The following is a 17052-nucleotide window of genomic DNA, read 5'->3' on the forward strand; positions in this document are numbered from 1 at the left end:
AAAAATTAAAAAAAAAAAAAGGAAATTTTCCAAAAATTTGCAGCAGATGAACCTATTTAGCTTAGTATGATTTAGCCTAGAATTCTTCAAACTTATAAAAGGAGAAGCTTTGTTCTCCTGGAATATCCATTAACATTCTACAAAACATGTTCTGCAGCATATCAGTTTGTGACACAGAGTTTAATATAATAAGCATAGTTCCTGTACTAAAAAATTTTAATGTAATATCTAAAATTCTAATGGAAGCCAAATCAAGGACTACACCTGACAGGGAATACTTCCTGCAGCCAGATCAGACTGCTCACAGACAGCACTTTCAGACTCCACTCTCTGTACTCTTTGTTTCTTTCTTTTTCTTTCTTTTCTTTTTTTAGTTGTAGATGAACACAATGCCTTTATTTATCTATTTATTTATTTATTTTTATATGGTGCTGAGGATAGAACCCAGTGCCTCACCTGTGCTAGGCAAATGCTCTACCACTGAGCTACAACCCTAGCCCCCTGATGTTTTTTCTGACCTTTTAAAATATGCCTGCCAAAGCCTTACCCTGCTTTGTTCCTTCTCTGAATTCTTCTAGGATTTATTGTCTCTAATATTTATTTGACCCTCGTGGGCCAACTGAAGACAGAATACATCTCTTCTTAATATGCAGGCACCTTTTTATCTTCCATGTAGATTTTAAGGGCCTGAACACAAGCCTTCAACTTTGACACCAACCACCCAAACTCTTCCACTGAGGCCTCAAGGCATAGGCAGAAGGGAAATAGGAGCAATTAAAAGGTGACAGACTTGGACTTAAAAATGAAAGATCAGAAGCATAAGAATCTGGACCTGAAACCCACAGTAAACCACCTGGGGGACTTAGAAGCCAACTTTGAGCTAAAACAGTTTTTAGGAAATAAGGCAGAACCTAATCTTAGAGCTGGTCACAGTGGTAGCAGCACAGGGACAAAGGCTCTGGTAATAGCTGAAACCTCCACTGTCATCCTGTTTATCCATTCTGTCCTCAGAGTCTAGAAATATTGTGACCATGACTCATTCCCGAAATACACCCTTTAGATTTATAAATAAGTCCCTATTAACATTTAGAGACCTTAGATTCCAGGCAGCTTAAGTAAATGGCTGATGGCAATTACTGTGCAGGATTACCTGTTCAGTACTTGAACTATCATCTGTGTTCAAAAAACTTCCACGCACCCTGCAGGACCTCCTTTCATGGGGTCCAACATTGGAAGACCAATGCATGATACCTTACTCATGCCAACTCCACACACCAAAGGAAAGTATGTACTCCTTCCGGAGTAGCAATCGAGGCATTGTTACAGAAAGGATCTCAAATGATTTCCTAATTTCAAAAATTTTATTTTATTTTATTGTATTGTATTTTCCAAAAGGTCTATTTCATATTTTGCCCAGGAGCTGTATTTTAAAATAATTTCTTATAATTGATTCTTAAATTAATGTTCTAAATTAAGTTTTTAGGACTAAGCTTTCTAACATTTTGGGCAATCACAAAGCAGCACTTAATAAATTTTTTAAAAATATGACTTAATAATCTGAGAATCCCATTAGGAAAAGTTCCTTTTATAGGGATAAAAGTGATGTTTCCCCCACATATAAACAATTATCTTGAATCAATATAGGACTTTTTCAGCAGCCAAGAAAATACTTGCATTCCACGCCATTCTTCCTTACAGAATTTATATATTATTAAATCATGTCAATAATTTAATGTTCTTTAAAAATCCTAATATGTAAGCATATCTGAAATAAAATAACCAAAACATGATTTAAGACTACTGTTTGCTTATAATAGAAAATGCAATGTGTATAAAGATTATTTTACAAATCATCAATAACAAAAGCCTCATATCACAAGAAGTACATAAGAAAGCTTCAAGATTTCCCCCTACTAGATTAAATGGAAAAGAGGAAATTAAGAAGGTAAAACCTGAAGAGAACACATCATTAAGGTACTGTATATGCAATGTCTTTCATTCTCTATCATTCATCCTTTCATTTCTCTATCCAACAGCATTTATTATGTACCTACTGTGTCACAGCAGAGGTGATCAGAGATGGAGAAAGAATAATTATGACTACAATAGTCATTGGAACCCAGGTGGGAAAACTTGTACCAGCACAACTAATTGCAATGCATGGGTGAATGATGTAAGTAATGTGGGGCTGAAAAGGACAATGTAATTAATTCTGCCTGCAGAGATCTCATCAAAACTGGGGTAGGGCGGAACTCAGACTTGAAGGAAGAGTAGAATTCCAGAGAGTGAAGAGGGTTTTGGAACGGGAGGGAAACACTGCTGCCTGGAACACCAATGAGGGGTGGAAATACATGACAAGCCACAAAAAGCAGTATTTTTTTAGATCAGCCATGCTGGGTTCAATCCCCAGTACTGAAAACAAAGCAAAACAAAAAACACCAGTTCCAAAGAAGAGTTGCAAAAATGAGTTACTGGTCTGTAAAATTTCACCACTAATATATTCTCTAGCAAAGGCTTAGAAAGCCGATGTTATATTGATATGTTTGTAAAACATTTTCCAAAACAAATTATTTTTCCCCAGGTTTATGATCACATTACTGGCTCTAGAAAGAGCAGTTATTCATCAACACAGTTAAAAATCCCCTCTTCAAATATCTCATTCAAACTACTAGGAAAATTCATATGCCAAAAACAAAATGTTTAACAAAGAAGAGAGCATCACATGATCACACAAAGAAAAACTACAGATAAGTTAAAAAGAATGGAACCCTCTTCCTTCCTCCAGCGGGGTTCAGGGCAGTTATTATTTACTGTTGTGCCCAAGAGGCTGAAAATAAGCTAACTCATCTTTTTAGGACACCAGAATGTGATTTGAGCAATGCATTCATTATTAAAGTTATACATGCAGTTGAATCTAATAGGATTACCACTTGTGTCTGCAGCAGTTCAAGAAAAATTAAAAAAACAAAAAAGAGGAAAAGGAAAAAACAAACCAAACTAAGCAATATACTTAATCTAGTAAACATCAAGAGAGCTGTAGAGAGGGCTTATATTTGCCAGCCTGCAAGACATTTTCTGCCTAAAGTTTGCCACAACAAAGCTTTGAGAACCCATCAGTTTCCTGATATGAGGTTGATGTTACACCATTCTTCTTTCTACTTACAGGCTACAGAAATGTCAGCTCTGGTCCCATTTCTTACTAGCCTTTCATGGTTCCTATTTCTTGCCCTTAAATCTATTCCAATAAGTTCTCTTCTATGGACTTTGTTTGTAGTGCAGATTTCACATATCCATTCTCCACCACTACTGTGAGTCCAAGAAAGAAATCTAATTATCCCTTGAAGAGCTGCCAAAGTGGGGGGAAATATCCTGGTTTGCAATGCTTTTTATACACTTTGGGTAAAACTATCAAATCAAGTAACACCAGTTAAGAGTTCATGAAATTTGAAACTGCAGGGTAAAGAGATCTATGGGCCTCTTTACCCACAGACCTTAACCGAATTCTGTTTTACTTGGGGATGATAGAGGCAACAAGGAAATAGAAAGATTTAATTCATGTGAGGGTAAGAGAAAGAAGGGAAAAAGAGGAATTCATTTCTGTGTGTGTGAAGAATGAACAGCTTCAGTATTATCACCTTTCTATGAGAGGACAACACGATCAAAAACTGGATTCAACACAAGATCTACAGAGCTAATTCTATGGGTGAAGCACCAAAGAGAGTATGTGAACAAGAAAGAGAGTGGTCTGCCACACTTTCACCATTTATTACTTAGAATATATTTGGCTCCCCCAAATTCCCTCGCTTTCCCTATGCCATTGTTCAGTCTCTATGCTGGATTCCATGTCCCTCAAGATATAATTCTGGAATCTTCTATGTGTTTCCCAGAGCAAAAAAAATGTGTCCCCAGAATCATGCAGCTCTTAATTAAGTGCATACATGGCAATTCTCTTGATCAGGCAACAAAGGCAATCCTTTATAAGCTTTCCTCACGATCTTCTCCAGTGACAAGGGCCACCAAGATAATCTTACTGCTGTCATGGGGAATCAAACCCAGGGCTTCATGCTCATCCTCTAAGCTTTCAGCCTTCAATTGCCCAGGAAACAAAAGCAAAAATTGACAAATAAGGTTAAATGAAGTTAAAAAGCTTCTGCACAGCAAATAATCAACATAGTGAAGAGAGAAACTAAAGAATGGAAGAAAATCCTTCCCAGCGATTCATCTGACAGAGGATGAATATCCAAAATATATAAAGAAATAAAAAATTAACAAAAGACAAATAATCCAATTAGTAAATGGGCAAGTGATTTGAATAGATGTTTCACAAACATCCTTGTTACAAGCAAGCAATAAATATATGACAAATGCTCAATATATTTAGCCATCAGGAAATACAAATCAAAACTATATTGATATTTCATCTAATCCCAGTTAGAATAACATACCAAAAAAAGCAAAAAATTAATGCTGATGAGGTTGTGGCAGGGGAAAGGAATCCTCATATATTGTTGGTGGAAATGTAAATTAGTACAGCCACTATGGAAATCAGGTTGAAGGTTTCTCAAAAAACTAAAAATGGAACTACATGATGCAATTTTCTCACTCCTGGGTATACGTCCAAAGGCAACAAAGTCAGCATACAAAAGAGGACCGGCGCATCCATGTTTATTGAGATACTATTCAAAATAGCCAAGATATGGAGTCAGCCTAGGTGTTTGTCAGCAGATGAATGGATAAAGAAAATACAGTACATGTACAAAATCAACTATTATTCGGCCATAAAGAAGGATGAAATCTTGGGCTGGGGTCAGTGGTAGAGTGCTTGCCTAGCACATGTGAGGCACTAGGTTTTGTTAGACCACGACGAAAGAAAAGACCACTGACTCCAATTAAAATCAAATTAAAGCAAGCTTATTATTTTGACCGGCCGGGCTGCCTCTCCCTCCCAAAACGGCGGGAATAAGACAGCACCCCAGCTTTCCTGCAGCCCAGCTTTATAGCCCACAATGTTACACAAAGGGGGGGTTACAGATAACAGAACTCTGACAAGCATCACACTAATGGTAGTTTACATTTTTTGCTGGCCCCAACATAAGAATTTATGAGGCCCATTAGAGCCTCAGAGAGGGTCGTTGTCTGGCCAGGGAAGGCCAATATTTATGAGGTGTCACTAAGTTTCAGAGAGGGCTGCTATCTGGTCAGAGAGCCAGGCATGGGTGAGTTCAAGGCACGGGCAGGCATTCCAAGCAGGTTCAGAATTTGCAGTAATTTACAGTAAAGCCGAAATTATCTTTTCATGGTTTTGTGGTGAGATGCCCAATTTTAAGGAAAGATCAGGTTGGGTCTATCATTTTGATACTCAGCACCACATAACAAATAAAATAAAGGCACTCTGCCAATCCACTACTACAAAAAATTTTTTTTTTTTTAAAGGATGAAATCCTCTCATTTGTAGAAAATGAATGCAGCCGGTAGGCAACGTATTGCATGAAATAGGGTAGACACAGAAAGAGAAGTATCATGTGTTCTTTCATATGAAGAAACCAAAAAATGTGGCAGGAGGGAGGGAAAAGGAAAGGTGCACATGATCAAAGCTCAAAATATGTATGTATGGAAATGCCACAATGAAATCCATTAGTTTGTGCAAATTATATGTTAATAATTGACACAAATTTAAAACAAATTTTTATTCTTGTTAGATATACATAACAGTAGAGTGTATTTTGACATATTATACATACATGGAGTATAACTTATTCTAATTAGGATTCCAGTCCTGTGGTTGTTCATGATGTGGAGTTTTACTGGTCATGTATTCATACATGAATATAAGAAAGTTATGTCAGAGTCATTCTATTGTCTTTCCTATTCCCATCCCCCTCCCTTCCCCCTTCCTTCATTTCCCTTTGTCTAATCCAATGTATTCTATTCTCTCCTACCCATATGATGTGTTAGCGTTCACATATCAGAGAGAACATTTGGACTTTGGTTTTTTGTGCTTGGCTTATTTCACTTAGCATGATAGTCTCCAGTTTCATCCATTTACTGGCAAATGCCATAATTTCATTCTTCTTGATTGCTGAGTAATATTCCACTGTGTATATAAACCACAGTTTGCTTATCCATTAATTTGTTGAAGGACACATAGGCAGGTTCCACAGCTTTGCTATTGTGAATTGAGCTGCTATGAACATTGATGTGGCTGCATCACTGTAGTATGCAGATTTTAAATCCTTTGGATGCATACCCAGAAGTGGGACAACTGGGTCAAATGGTGGTTCTATTCCAATTAAAACATACAATATTTTAGAAGTACATATTTATTCAAAGACCAAAGTGATTTTTAAAAATTTATTTTAAAAAATTCTTATTAAATAGCATCATTGTTTGCCATTAAAAGATGATTATAGAAAAATGGACAATGATATGAATGGAAGAAAAAAGGAAAATAGAGAAGATAAAACTGAATACTATCAATACATAAAATACATGTTTTAAGGTTTTTCACATTGGCTAGAGATGGGTAGAAAATCTGATCAGACATTTCCTGGTAGCCAGTGCATAGAGATGACACCACTGGCTTTGGACTTCGCTGTACACAAACGCTGCATCTGCTCACAAGAAACCCAACTATTCTAACATCAAGACTAGAAGACTAGACAGCAATTTCCTAAGTCTTTTTTTGTTGTTGTTGTTCTGGGGATTTAACTCTGGGTTAATCTTGAAATCTTGACCACTGAGTCAAATCCCCAGCCCTATTTTCCATTTGATTTAGAGACAGCGTGTCACTGAGTTGCTTAGTGCCTCACTTTCACTGAGACTGGCTTTGAACTTGGGGTCCTCTACGTCAGCCTCCCAAGTTGCTGGGATTACAGGCACGTACCACTGGGCCCTGCTCTTGAGACTTCTTAAATGTCACCTTTTAACTGACTATACAGCACTTGGCACAGTTGTTTCCTGAAAGATATGCCTATGTGGAAAACTGACCAAAAATGTTGGGGTGTGGCATCTCTTGCCTCAGGGTTTAAATACACAGCTCTGGGAACAGAGACTGGAATTTCTTTTAAAAACCAGGCAAGGGATGGAGTTGCAGCTCAGTGGTAGAGCACTTGCCTAGCATGTGTGAGGCACTAGGTTCAATTTTCTCAGCAGATAAAATAAGTAAAATAAAAGTCCACTGACAAGCAAAAATAAACAAACAAACAAACAAAAAACCCCAAAACAACTTTTTAAAAAAGAGGCAATATTGATAATGGTAAATTAAATGGGTTAAAAATGATTTTTCTAGAATGTGACAGACAATGCTCTTTTGTTTATTATGTACTGGTTTACAGCCTATAGATTAGCCTGAGATATCTAGTACTTAGTGATTTTTAGAGTTCTAATGCTAGATACTTTTGAATAGACATTTCATAGACAAAACTACTGATAGTAGCAGAATGAAGTATTTGAGAGATTTAATCTATTCTATCAGGATGTGCTAACCCCAAATAAATTTCAATTTCTTTTCAAAGGGAAAACAGTATCACAACTACTACATAAAACAGCCCCTCTATAAAATACATAGGCTCATAAAAAGTAATTCTTCAATCATTAAGACAACCATCTGATACCAGCAATATTTTGTTCAAAGGTATATTTACAACTCTCGATAAAATAACAAAATGGCAACTTTCGAGATGGAAAGGGCTTTTAAGATCAATTAGACAAATCCCCATGTTTGGAGAAGGGAACAAAACAAGCCCAAAGAAAGTGAATGACTTAGCTGAATTCATGGAGCTAAGTGGTAGCAGGGCCAGGCTGGCTGGCACTCAAATGTCCCAATTGCCTGTCTAACACCAGCTAAATTCACTGTTCATTTCTATTTCATAACCTAAGCATGTTTAGTTTATGTAGTAAATATTAATTATCAACCAAACTTTAGTCTTGGGTTTTCTACCTTATAGGAAACTCATTCAACAAATGAATTATCTGCCAACACACACACACACACACACACACAGAAATAAAAGTTTCCTGGCTTACCGTATGCTATAAAATAGTATAATAAATACCATTTAATTACAGCAAATAAAAAGCAAAATCTTTTAAAAAAAAAATAAAAGCACTAATACCAAAGTGCTGGGAAGGTGGTAACATTTAATATGTAATAGGCAAAGTCATCTAGAATTACTTTGAGACCAAAGCATCAATGTCTTTAGTGCTAATAACAATCACCAACACAACCAATCGCCCTCCTAAGGAGAGAGCTTTGAAACCAGTATTACAGAATACAATGGACCAACTGAAAATACAAAAGGTGGAATTGTACAAAAGTGTCAAGCAAGAACGATATGTTCATTAAATTCAACAGATGAAAACAACAATTTCTAAGTTAACATCTTGTGATGGGATTTAAAACATCCATATGTTTTATTTCTGGGAGTTAAAAAAAGCACACTTCATACTTAAGATTCTCTGCAAAATACACTGATTTTTTTTTTTTAAAAAATTAAGCACAGCTTGTGTGGGGACTCAAATGCTGTGTCAGGGGCATGAAATCTTATCAGGGAGTTTCTCAATCTAAGTAGCAGAAAACCCAAATTAAGAAAGGCACAACTAGGCAAGAGCTTTCCATTTAGATGTAATTCACCAGACACCATCATCACTCAAACTGTGTCCCTGTGCACAGAAACAGCAGGAGCCATGGATTGCCCTGACAACCACTCAGGCAGAGTGCTGACAGCAGAGATGCTGCCACCTGTACATGATCATGGACACCAGGTTATGCCTCGCCAAAGTGCAATATGCCCCACCTCTCTTATGTCTCAGACTACATGTGTTCTCTAGAAAACAAAGCTGCTACACTAAACATCTCCATGTCAACAAACTGTTTTGCTTTTTTTCCCACCCACAAAACTCTCACTAGCAGACAATTATCCTCCTACCACATGAAGGATAAGAACTGTATATTTTTCAGTTATTAAGTCCTCTTACAAGACACACTCATAATTTCAGGAAAGATCAATTATAACTGGGAATGCTCCTTTGCAATGCTATTTATGACAAGTCCTTGCAAGCTAGAATTTTATGAACTTCCAGGGTACAAACCACCTTTTTTCAAAGCTGCTTTCATTGGCTTTAGGGGTCTGAATGTTTGTAGAAAAAAATATAGAAAAAATACTTGTCTTTAGCCACAGTCCATATCATATCAAGCACAGAACAGTGAGACCTTAGAATGAAAAATGCCCCTGTAATGAGGTAATTTGATTTGCAGAAAATGGCTTAGAAGTCCTAGCTAAACCTCCCAAGGGGCCAGATATTTCTGTTTCTTTACAGTAAGATTTTAAAGCTTCATATAAAGAGGCAAACTGACAGGCTTGCCTTTATTTGGGGTTGGGGGGTGTTATTTTATCAGATAGGTAAAACGATGGCAGCATTTTCGCTTCTGAAGTTCTGCAGATTGTCTTTGTAGCATGGAGACCTGATTTTAAAGTCTGCAAATTAGAAACATTCAAATACAGGACTTCTTAAGGCGATTAATTAAAACCAAAGTACTAACCAGCACCATTCCACTATTATTAGGCCTAATAAGTCCCACCATATCATTTTCTACTTCTTTCATAAGGCATTCACATTCCTGCTGGGGCAGGCCTGCAGTGACACCCTCTAGAGAGGATCAGGTGAGAAATACAGAGAAAGGGTTTGAAGTTGATAATTTAAGAAGGGACAACCAGTCCTGGGATCCATAAAGATGCTACTCAAAGTGTTAAAGGGCTGGGATAGCTCAGTGATAGAGAGCTTGTCTAGCATGTGTGAAGTACTGCAAGTGTTAAATGAGTTTAAAAGAAAACAATCAGTTGTTTAAATGGTGTGTGGTGACGGGGTTATTTCAGTGTTTGGTATGTCTTTCTGAAATGCCACACTTAAAAGTACAATTTTAAAATGCCTCTCTGCTCAAGTACTTATTAAGTCTACCATTTTAAAGAGTCTGCTCCTTTTTTTTTTTTTAAGTATTAGTAACAAAATGGCCTTCATTCGTTTTCAAACATTCAGGGAAAACATTTGAACAGTGTATTTAAATATTTTCTTAATCCAGGACTCTGAAGCACTGAGATAGTGGGTGGGGGGCGGGGGAGGAAGTGAAAGTGACAAGAGAATCGCATTGCTTCCTTTTTGCTTTCTTTTGCATTGGACAGATAAAAGATTGTTTTTAAATTCTGCCCTTTTAACAATCATAAACTAATAATAGGGGGGGCAAACTAAAACTCAAATCCACTCCCTCCCAACCACATGCAGCCTGAAAAACCCTTTTTAAAGTCTGTCTTGGGGCTGAGGTTGTGGCTCAGTGGTAGAGTGGGTGCCTAGCACAAGTGAGGTCCTGGGTTCAATCTTCAGCACTACATATAAACAAATAAATAAATAAAGGTCCACCAATAACTAATAATTTTTTTAAGGCTGTCTTTTCTCGGCGAGTTCAAGGAGGGCTCCGGGCTCCTGTCAGGCTCCATCACAGTCCCAGTTAACTCAGCACCTGCTCGGCTCTTCCTGGGTCGTTTTTAGTACACATCCATCTCCTCCCTCCTGCTGAGAGCAACGGTTCGACCCAGATCGCTCGGTGCCACTCTTTAAGGCCAACTGTTACTCACCAGCACCCTCATGATTCACCGTCTCCCGGGTCTCCGAACCAAATGGCAGTCTTTCCTTCCCTCTTCAAAAGGGAGGTGCTCTCGCGGTTCACAGAGGGAAATGCCACTCTCCTGCCACAGTCCCTGCCCGGCTCCACCATCTCTGTAGCTCCCACTCCCACTACATCATCGTGGAACCCGGAGGAACTAGCGGACCGTAAAGCGGCTCGTGAAACTTAGTCCCGAGAATCTGCAGCCCGGGCCGCAGCCCGGGCCGCAGCCCCGCGCACCCGCACCTGGCCAGCGTGATGTCCCCGCGTGCCACTCTGGCCTTTCCTCCCCCCGGTCCCAGGGTGTGACCCCCCGCCCTGGACGTCCCGACCTGCGTCGCCGGCTGGGCCACCACCTGTGGGCCTCCCCGAGCGTGGAGCCGGGGCCAGCACAACGCAGTGAACAGCCCGGTCGCTCCGCTTTCGCTGGAGCCAAAGTTGCCGGCCGGAAACTTTCCACCCACCTGCTCCGGGGCTTCCCGAGGCCGGGTACCTAGTCTTACCTGGGGCGTCGGTGTCGGTGGCCTCGTTCGAGCTCGGCCCGGGACTCCGGGGTTCGGCAGCAGCCGCCCCAGCCAGAGGCCCCTCGAGAGCATCCTCCTGCCCGGCGCCGGGAACTCTCGGCGTCAGCGGCGCATCCTCCGGCGCGGCGGGCTCCCAGCCGGCGCCCACGGCTCCCCGGTCGGCGCCCGAGGCTCCCGGCCCCAGCCCGCTGTGGGAGCAGCCTGCCCCGCGCCGCCCCGCCCCTCCCGGGGGCGGAGTGCAGGGAGGGTGTGTCCCAGCTTCCACTTCTCGATGGTGCGCACACCCCGCGCTAGGCTGTTTACTTTCCTCCGACAAAAAAGCGGGGGCGGGAGTGCGGGGGCAGGAACGCGAGTGACTGTGAATCGTCCTGCAGGTCTTGGGTTTCGTAGAGCTTCTCACATCTTGAGAGCTGTGGGTTTCAAAACTCACGGCTAGTTCTGGGCACTCTGCGCCCCGACAGTAGTTTTCCTGTTCAACCCCGCGGGAGGGAGACGCGGGGTTGAGGGGCACGCGCGTCGGGATCTGGAGGGGGCAGCTGGGTGGTGTTCTCTATGACCCAGCAGAGAGGACGAGGAGACGGTTTGCCAGGCTCCCCTAGTCAGTAGGCTGGAAGGCCGGGCCGGGCCGAGCCCCTGGTGGCCTTGGCCCACTGGAGCGCGCGATGCGCTTCAGACCTTTGGCCTGAAGCCTCATCTTTGCCAGAGTTTCACTCAGATTCTTTAGGGGAAATCTCCCCACAGGGGAACTGGCTTTCTTCCTCCTCCAGTCCTTTTTTTTTAAACTGGGGATTGTAGAGAGGGGCCCTGTACCACTGAGCTATTTTTTGAGACAGGGCCTCCATAAATTGCTCAGGCGGGCCTGGAACTTGAGATCCTCCTGCCTCAGCCTCCTGAGTCGCTGGGATTACAAGGGTGAGCCACTGCACTGGCTTTGGCTTCTATTTTGAAGTACCTTTTTAATTGAAGGAGCTGCAAAACCGAAACTTAAATTTCCCAACAACCAGGAAATCTAATGTTTTGCCTCAAAGAGTTTATGCTCATAAAGTCAAACACAAGCCATTTAAGAATGACTTAAAACAAGCTTTCACACAGCTTAAAATAGAGGACTGTTAAAAAAAATTATAGGATACTCAGTTTGAATTTCAGAAAAAAATAACGTTATTGTATGTCCCAAATATCACATAGGTCACACTTATTCTTTAAAAAATGAAATATCTGGGATATAACTACACTGAATTATTTATCTGCAAGAGGCTTGAGTTAATGAACCAAAGATGGCAAACAGTGCAACAAATGGTGAATTACTCCTGATGATGCTTGTCTTTCTTAATTAAAAAAGAAAAGAATTAGGGCTTTGGAGATACAGCTCACTTGGTAGCGTGCTTGCCTTGCATGCACAAGGCCCTGGGTTCATAGCCCCAGCACCATCCAAAAAAAAAAAAGTTTCTATGATAGCAAAATATTTATCATGGAAGTGGAGGGAAACCTAAATAAACCATCTGTTCTTAGTTTCTGAACAAACCTTCTGGATGTCACCTGCTCTTATTTACTTTTAGTTGACTTTAGATAACATCTCTGACCTGTAGATCAGGATAACAGTTCATGCCTGAGTAAATCCTCTACTCAATTCCCCTGCTCCTACTTAACTTCCAATCACCTTTTCCTATGCCACAGCCCATAAATATCCCCTGGAGGATTGGAGACTGGTTCTCCAGTCTCCACATGACTAGCCACCTGGGGAATAAACTTCATTCCTTTCAGTGACTGGCTTGCTGCCTGGCAGACCAAAGGAGACTGGTTCAAGAACATCACAGGTAAAACTGACATGTTAAGTAGCGTCTGTGGTTCAAAACACATCTGCACTGGGCAGGTAGTGACACGTTCAACATTAAGTTCACATGAGAAACTAAATTACTTTACCTGAGTCTTTTTTCTCTATAAATGAGTGCTCCAAATGAAAGAAAAGAGTTTTATTATGAGGGAAGGTGAGAAACGGAGGACATGGCCATTTTGCATCTCAAAATCTAGCCACTAAGGGAGGATCAGCAAAGTGCTGTGAGAGAACCTGGGGAGTCTGCAGACAAAAGAGGCTTATTTAAGGATACCCTCTACAAAGCCGCCCAGCACACACAACACATTTCACCATAATGTATAGAACTCTTGATGAAACAGAAAAATTACTCAATGTGTGATAGTTCTGAAATAATATATGCACATTACAGCCTTTTCACTTTTGTGTTATGGCGAGATTGCAATAAATCACTGAGTCAATCTTAAAGCAGGAGACGGAAACTTTATTTACCAGCTAGCGGTCCAGACCTACGGGCTGGCAGGCCAAGGGGCAGGCTGCAAGTCTACACCCTTTGACTCCCTCCCGGGGTTTGAGTACACCTTTTATACTATAAGTAAAGCATGTCAGTACATTAATCATAAATGGCTGTTGCTATGATTCGAGACCATAAACAAACATCATGGGATCTAAAATCACAAGCAGAAGGGGAAGTGGGTCAAAATGACCCCAATTGAGTACAAGTTAAAAAATGGCTATTAACATTTTCAAGAAAAATGGGAACCAAAAAGAGAACAATTTTATATTACATAAGAAGAACAAAAACATTTGCATTCCTAAGCAGGGTGTGCTAAGCAGGACCAGAATGGCAGTGGTGGAGTTTTCTTGGGAGAAGCATTTTTTATATGACATGGAGTCTCAGGGCAAAATGGAGTCTGTTTCATCATTGCCCATATAGCCTGGCCCATAACATTTGAATCTCTGACATTGCTTTTTTAAAAAAAGTTTCTTTAAATAGTTTTATTGAAGTATAATTTACTCACTCACTACAAATGTACAATCAAGTTACTTCTAGCAAATTTGCAGTTATACAATATTCATCATAATCCAATTTAGAACATTTCCATCACCCCTGAAAGATTCCTTAGGTTCATTTACATTATGCCCAGACCACCTCCAGCCCCAGGTAACTAATCTACTTTCTCTCTAGATTAGCCTTTTCTAGATAGCTTATATAAAAATGAAACCACAATTTTCAATTTATTTATTTACTTATTTAGTATTGGGGATTGAACCCAGTAGTGCTTCACTATTGAGCTACATCCCAAGCCCTTTTAATTTTTTTAAGTTTTGAGACAGGGTTTTGCTAAATTACCCAGGCTGGCCTCAAAATTGCAATACTCCTGTCTCAGGCTCCCAAGCCACTGGGCTTACAGGCATGCATCACTGCACCCAGCTTTTTTTTTTTTTTAAGTCCTTCCTATATCTATTTCACATTTCTCATCAGTCTAAGACCTCCGATCACACTGCGGCACTTGACACAAGCACTTCCTGTCTTGGCATATTATTATCCTACCTCTCTGGTCCACAACTCCTGGGCATTTTCTCAGTCACACTGCTTTAAGTTTTCTTGTGATATGTCGTCTTTCTACTTAGCATGCTTTCATTTATTCATTGTTGTCTGAATCCCTAATTTGAATCAGGTACTGTGCTAGACACCATGACACAAAGATTAATAAAGCCTAGCACCTGCCTTTGCATGCATAATCTAGCTGGAAAGTGAGATAGGAGTGCAAATAAAGTGAATGTGATAAGTGCTAGAGAGTAGGTAGATATTAAGTGCTCTGGAAAACTCTGAAGTAATAAAATAGCATTCATTGAAAACTTAGCATTGAGAATTTACATGTCAGTACAGTTCATTTACTGTGACACTAATGAAACTTTCATTTCAGGCCTCTGCACTTGACAACGCTCTTCCAAGGTAGTGGGGAGAGAGAGGGTCTATAGCAACATGTTCACTTGGTTGTGTTTCTGTACTACTTCTAAAAAGTAAGGTATTTCAACTAGAATAGAAAAAACCACCATCACTTTCCTCTCTAAACCATTCTTCTGTCACACAAACCCCCATTAGGAAGTCTTCCCAAAATTAACTATACTAAGAATTGACACATTACTAATTATGAGTCGTTGGCTATGACCATTGTCCAGAGTCGGCAAAAAGTAAGGTGGGTTTAGTTTGGGTATAGTGGAATGCTTTTAGGTGACTCACAGTCTTTTATAATTTTTTTTAAGTTATTGCTAACTTAGGAATGGCTTCCATGTATACTTCTATTACCTATTGGGTCAACTTAGTATTGTGACAAAAAGTGTAGGGCCAAGGATTGTGTTGTAACAGAATGTGTCCTACAGTGGTAGGTGGCCAGATAGAGACAGTTCATGAAAAAGAAATGAACTAATCTGTGGAATATCTTCTAGATATTATAATTCACATATCATGTGCTAAAAGTATTCTCAAATTTAAGAACAATTATAAGAAATGACACATTACTAACTGTGAATTGTAAAGTTAAGGGATACTTTCTAAACTTCAATAATATAAAGCAAAACAATTGATAGAGAAATTATTATGGAATTTTCTATTCTCTCTATAGAAATCATTATGGAATTGTTGTCATATAAAAAGGAAGTTAAGATAGCCCCAAAAGTATTCCAGTGATGTGTAGGGGCAAGTAATTGATAAAAATGTTATATCTTTCTGGATTTTGAGCTTCAAAAATTTATTTATGATGTATTTTCTTATTTTTAATATTTACCATGTCAATTTTTCAGACCATTGGCCCAAAGCCTCATCTTTACCAGAGAGTTGCCGTTCACTATGTGGTGGCTCAAACTTGGATTTTTTAGGTGAAAACTCTTCACAGGGGAACTGTGGAAGGTACCCCAAATTATATAAGATTCAGGCTCCACAAAACCTGGCTCTGCCTCCCCAGCTCAGGCACAAGCTTTTTATCTACATTACCTTGCTTAGTCATTACAAAAACCTTATGGGTTAAGAATTATTATTATTATTATTATTATTATTATTATTTCCTCATTGCATATGAAAAAATTCAAGTTTAATAGATTAAATAATTTGTGCTAAGGTCATATAGCCAGAATTCAAGTCTGAAATTACATGACTTTTAACCCCACGATTTTAACCTTGACCTTAGACTTCCTATGTCTTTTGGCATCATCTGACCATCTAACCTTCCCATAGCCTTAGGATTAGGGTGAGGTCAAGTGGTGAATCACCAATGTGCGGGGTCAAGTTCTATATTTATTTAAAACTTTGACATTTTGTGCATCATGGAATTTTTGCATTATTTTCTGTTTTTACAAATATTTCTTTAAAATATTATGCTCCTAAGGACTGAAATTATTTTGGTACTCCATCACACTACTTCCAAGGCTGTGTCCTTAGCTAGGGTTTCTACATTCAGATCAGGACTTTAACTTCTAATAAAAGTAGTCCCTAGGTTTCATCCATCTACTTTCATTTAACCTTCCTTCACAGATGCTATTCACTTATGTCCTCAAATGACCTTCAAAATGCAGATTATCTGATGGGTAATGACGGGTAGATGACATTAGATCACTGAAAGTTGGCATGTTTGCTTGCCCTGGCAGAGGGGGTCTAGCTTCAGTCCAGGAGGATGGAAAGCTTTTAAACAAGTTTTGTATTAATATCACCTGGTCTTATTTGTAAAATCATCTGAAATGAACATCCGCTCAAGTGTTCTGCAGATGCAAGCAGCACTGAATTTACAATCTTCCTGCCTCAACTTCCTGAGCCACTGGGATTACAGGTATGTGCCACTACACCCAGCCCTAATCATTTCTTAATTAAGTTAAAACTCCAAAATTAACTACAAAAAGAGGCCCTAAATAGATTAATAGTCCTAGACTGAAACAGTGGTCAATGATCTATCTGGAAAAAGAACCAAAGCCCAGAAGCTTAATGGGCTATTTCAATTCAAACTTCAAGAATAGGGAAGATCAAAATTTTTGCTATTTTATACAAACTGTTCCAGAGCATCAAA

The 17052-nt window shown here is 39.6% G+C and overlaps 1 protein-coding gene across 1 annotated transcript in view; it reads right to left on the minus strand.

Annotated features, from left to right (window-relative positions):
- Mcub (mitochondrial calcium uniporter dominant negative subunit beta) overlaps window positions 1–11443 on the minus strand; it is a 130190-nt gene extending 118747 nt beyond the window's left edge. Inside the window, 1 exon segment of the mRNA XM_058583778.1 lies at window positions 11161–11443. The gene's annotated coding sequence lies outside the window, so the exon portion shown is untranslated.
- Between the last annotated feature and the right edge of the window lie 5609 nt (window positions 11444–17052).

The sequence above is a fragment of the Marmota monax genome, unplaced genomic scaffold (assembly GCF_021218885.2).
Source record: "Marmota monax isolate L192 unplaced genomic scaffold, Marmota_monax_Labrador192_F-V1.1 WCK01_AAM20220418_F8-fsc00002, whole genome shotgun sequence".
NCBI classification, from domain to species: domain Eukaryota; kingdom Metazoa; phylum Chordata; class Mammalia; order Rodentia; family Sciuridae; genus Marmota; species Marmota monax.